Genomic DNA, 5,775 nt, shown 5'->3' on the forward strand with positions numbered 1-5,775 from the left:
TCGAACTGCTTCTGATCTAATAAAAGAGTTGCACTGATCGTCTTCTTTCGTGTTTTCAGTCTTACAATATATTCACTTCGCTGTAGTGCTGCCGGCCGGAGCGGCCGAGCGGTGCTAGGCGCTTCAGTCTGGAACCACGCGACCGCTACAGTCGCAGGTTCGAATCCTGCCTCGGGCATGGATGTGTGTGATGTCCTTAGGTTAGTTAGGTTTAAGTAGTTCTAAGTTCTAGGGGACTGATGACCTCTGATGTTAAGTCCCATAGTGCTGAGAGCCATTTGAACCATTTGAACCTTGTCCTGTCGAGGCCGGCGCCGCGGTTGTTGGCACTACGCTCCCGTGCCTTTGTTCGACGTGGGTATGACATCCCGCGGCTGACTGGCCCGACCCCCACAGATTTATGTTCCCATAATTATTTTGTGGCAGCTGAAAATGAAGTTTCTAGGCTTCGATAACGGTCGTTCAATAACTAACAGTTATTCGCAACTCAAGTGGTTTTTTATTCTGTCAATACGATTGTCAGACGTGGATGCTTTCGCCTTATCAAATATTTTGTGTCACAACATAGCCTGGCAACAATTCTACCATTTGTTAAAAGTTCTCTTCATGGTGCGGGAAGGTGCGGAAGCAAGCTACGCCCACTGAAGACCAACACAGCGATATCGCAAGGATCAGTTAAATGTCACATCTGCGACAATTGTCCCATAATCTACAATAGTTGTGCTGAAAAACCATGAGTTACTCCATCGCTTGCATTTTTGCTTACTGCTGTGCGGATTAAACCATGCTGTAAATAAACCTTAATCTGGTTTGTGCTGTAGACTGATACTACCCAAGGGAGCGAAATTACGTAACCCTTAACAATGAAATAGACCGCGTATTTTTAAAATAAAAAAAAAGACAGCCAACGCAAGGAAATTTTACCTTTTAAACACCTCAGTAGAACAATGGGAAGTCTACACAGTTCTGAGAGCTGCATTTTTCCTCTCCCTTTTCCATAAAAGACATTGTTCTAACTCGGTCTTTGACGACAATACGATGTGAAGGACCTAACCTTCGTTGTATTAATAATCATCTATCATATGAAATCCAAAGTGCATTCTCAAAGCAACGCCTCAAAGTAAGCAGCTGCATTTTGTGTTTAACTTTTTCGAGTCAGTACCATACAGACTGCGAGTGCATATTTGTATGGCTACCCAGCATCACAGGTTAGAGATCAACAGGCATATGAACAATTTCGATTTGATACTAACCAAGTTTGCTTAACTACTATTCACTATTACTATTAACTATTCAGCAATTAGAAGCAGTTTATCAGTGAGCAACACCTTCAACAACATACATGGAGACTTCAGAAAGTGGGTTACAGATGTCATTCCACGTTAAGACCTTTCCACAACAATCGACAACAAACGTAGTGCGTTGCCAGAAGAGAGACGACATGTTCCTACACGTACAGTAATTCTGCTGCGATGTGGATAACAGATGTATAATAGTGTCCGATTGAAATGGCCCGGCAGTTGAAAAAATACTCTAAAGTTGAAGTACGCGGAACATTACGATTATTGTGTGCAAAACATCTAAATTGCACACAGATTCACAGTGACGTTCTGTCGGTATATGGACCAAATGCAATATCCCGTCCAGCCGTGGCAAAATAGTACCAATAATGATTGGACCCAGGCCACACATACAGATGTTGAACAGGAAGATCAGGTCTTGCACAACGCGATTTCCATCTTTTCGGTAAGTTTAAAGAACATCCGGAATGAAAGATTTTTCAACAATGTTGTCGTTCACACAGCGTTTCTGGTTCAAATGGCTATAAGCACTATGGGACAACATCTGAGGTCATCAGTCCCCTAGACTTAGAACTACCTAAACCTAACTTAACCCAAGGACATCACACTCATCCATGCCCGAGACAGGATTCGACCCTGCGATCTTAGCAGCCGCGCGGTGCCGGACTGAAGCGCCTAGAACCACTCGACCCCAGCGGCCGGTCACAGTGTTTCTCAACTTGCTCCGTCACCAAGGAGCAGGTTTCTGTCTTGGAGGAATTCAACAGTTGATACACGGTTGACCTCCGTTTCCAAAGACTGGTTACATTGCTGAAAAATAGCTTCTTGTATCTGTGTCACTTTAACATGTGGTACAGCGTTCAATAAGAGTTACTTGACCTGCCATAATCATGTGTAACTTACTCTTTGAACTCCTTTCGTACATCCATCTCGTGATACGACAGAGATTTCACGCACAGAATGGCAGCTCAACACGAACCATTAATCTGATTGTGGAAATAATGTGTTACATTTAAATTCCTTCACATATAACAAACACATGTGACTACACCCAACAGAGAAATATAGTTCAGTAGAGGAGAGAGATGCAGGAGATGGGAGCATAACAGCACCTTAAATTGGCAACCTTACAACACACACACACACACGTATGGGTTCCATATTGCTATGCTCAATTTTATGCGTGGCTTAGAGCAGTAACCCTGCTTATTTAGAGAAAACGTAAGTGACCATTACTAAATGTTTATACCCAGAAATGTATCTGGATTTTAGAGTTATGTCGATTAAATTTGCTTGATGAATATATTGAATCCTTCTGCAATAACTTCACACCTACGGTACGCCCTGTAAGCAGTGCGTTGCATTCATAACACTGTATCAGCAGTTATATCAAAATGTGCCTGACATGAAACATGGACCATGCAGTTGGTGGGGTAACTTGCGTGCCTCAGCGATACAAATAGGTGCAACCACAACGGAGCTGTGTCTGTTGAGAGGCCAGACAAACGTGTTGTTCCTGAAAAGGGCAGCAACCTTTACATTAGTTGCAGGGGCAACAGTCTGGATGACTGACTGATCTGGTCTCGTAACGTAAATCAAAACGGCCTTGCTGTGCTGGTACTGCGAATGTATGAAAGTAAAGGGAACTACAGCCAAAATTTTTCCGGAGGACAGGTAGCTCTACTGTATGGTTGAATTATGATAGTACTTGATTGGGTGAAAAATTCCAGCGGTAAAATCGTGCCCCATGCGGATCTCCGGGAGGTTACTACTCAGGAGGATGTCGTCATATCGTCATCAGAAGAAACAAAACTGGTGTTCTACGGAACGGAGCGGGCATTGTTACATCCCTTCATCGGATGGATAGGTTATAAAATTTAAAAATGGAAATGAATAGTGTAATATTGCTACATGAATTTGCTATGCTGAAATCGGGTGCTAATAGTAGAATAAAAGCGGGTTAAAAGCTGTGAGCTGTCTGGGGAGAAGTTAACCGTGCATTACTGCGCAACTGTTTCACCAGGTAACTAGTCTAGGTTTACCACATTACCAATCAGACTAACATTGATTATAATCTTTTACAGTCATACAACAACCGGTAATATATATATATATATATATATATATATATATATATATATATATATATATATATATAAAGGAGAATTTAAATAAAAAGAAAAAAATCAGTTTATATTTGGAAATTTATTTTAAGATTGTTCATTGAAATTTCAGCATATTATACGTGAGTTATAACTGAGCTGGTGCCTTGTTTAAGGATTGTAAAAATGTGAGATTTTAATCTTACGGAACACATCAAATATGGAGCCAAGATTGGGAGACTGCATACAACCCTGCATTCACAAAACAACACCCAAAGAACGTTGAAACATAAGCAAGAAGAAATTAACCACAACCAACAGATTCAGTTTTCACCCAAAGAAATTACGTTCGTAACACAATCCTGTCCGTCATGTAATTACCACACACTGGTATACTAAATTCATATTAACTCTTTGTGAAATCTTCCCAAAAAGAATAGTTGAAGGCTACTTTGATGATTACATCACATGCTCCACGTGGTCAACTTGGTTTACAGAAAGTGTATAACTCCACAGTAATTTTGATAATTAAAATAAATTCGATCGAAAAGCAATTAACAAAAGAAAAACCTTGAACTGGTTACTAACGTCTTACTATTAACCTGATGGGTCAAACAGTTATATAAGCACGTGGTACTGGTCTCGCAAAGTACACTCCACGTGGGTTGAACATAAAGAAAAGCATAAAGAAAAGTTGCTATATTGTAAAATATTGTCAAGACGAGACGATATAATCACACAAGCATTCACATTTAAGACTGATGAACTTAGTTAGAGTTACTGATCAACACGTGGTTCCACTTTACTCACAAAGTAATGACAAAGCAACTACCGCAAAATAATCTGAACTTCACACGAGAATTACACTCCGCTGCAATTTAAGATAGCATTAGATATTTTAGAGCTAAATCTGAAATCAAGGTATTAAGTTTTCAGTTAGGCTGAACTTAAGAAATCCATTGTCCTACGGACTTAACAGACACGCGCTTAGCCGGAGATCTTACCACTTCAGACGCTCGCCACGGTCCCACAGCAACTGCGCTACTGCCGAGCGTGCTTCCTGAGGGTGGCTCACAAAGACAAACGGAAGTGGCCAGAGGGGCGGCTTCCTATACCAACATGACAACGGACGGACAGAACCATACTAAGGATAGAAACCTCTTTGCTTTTAGGAAGCGTAGCTACCTGTTCCGACGTTGGTCCTACTGTTCTCTAGCAGACAGGCTTGTCTGTACCCTCAAGCATGCAACTACAAATACATTTGCTCATTCATACTCTCACACAGAAGGGAAGGGGGATGACAGTATCTTATCATATACAGTATATAAAAGAAAGCGGATGTAGGTTCCCTATGAGACTGTGTGACATGAATTACATATAAACTGTGTTTTAAAGTGTAGTAGTGTGACAGATCGTTCTTGTTTATGTGTAAAAGTAACACGTTCCACTACTCAGTCTCCTCCCAGATAGTCAGAAACGCCACAGTAAATTTAGGAGAGGAATTTACTCCATAAATGACAACAGATTTAAGAAATTAAACATGAAAGGAATCCAACAGAGACCTTTCAATAGTTTGAAGTTGGATACAGAGGGAAGTTCGGCGGCACCAGGAACATGCCATATGATCAGGGTTACAAATATAAAACCAAGTAGGGTTAGCGTAGGAGTAGTTTTAATAATGAGTAAGAAAATAGTAAAACAGTACTACAAGTTTATATGCCAACTAGCTCTGTAGATGATGAAGAGAATGAAGAAATATATGTTGAGATAAATGAAATTATTCATTTAGTTAACAGAGACGAAAATTTAATTGTGAAAGGGGTCTGGAATTCGATAATACAAGAAGGAAGGGAAAGAAACATTGTATGTGAATACGGAATTGGGAAAAGGAATCAAAGAGGAAGCCACTGGTAGAATTTTTCAGAGAGCATAATTTAATCATCGTTAACACTTGGTTTAAGGATCATGAAAGAGACCTGGAACCACCAGAAGGCTTCAGATTGATTGTATAATGGTAAGTCGGAGACTTCAGTATCGGATCTTATTGTAAGACATTTCCAGGGGATGTGGATGTGGACTCTGACAACAGTTTATTGGTTATGAGTTGTAGACTAAAACTGAAAAAACTGCAGAAAGGTAGGAAATTAAGATGAGAACTGTACAAGTTGAAAGAACCAGATGTTGTTGAGAGTTTCAGAGGGAGTATTAGGCAACTATTCACTAGAACAGGGGAAAGGAATATGGTAGAAGGTGAGTGCATAGCTTTGAGAGATGAAATATAAAGGCAAGGAGAGGATATAATAGGTAGAAAGACAAAGCCTAGTAGAAATCCTTGGATAACACAAGAAAGAAAGGGCAATTGGGCCACCTCC

This window comes from Schistocerca serialis, chromosome 1 (assembly GCF_023864345.2).
Source record: "Schistocerca serialis cubense isolate TAMUIC-IGC-003099 chromosome 1, iqSchSeri2.2, whole genome shotgun sequence".
NCBI lineage: Eukaryota > Metazoa > Arthropoda > Insecta > Orthoptera > Acrididae > Schistocerca > Schistocerca serialis.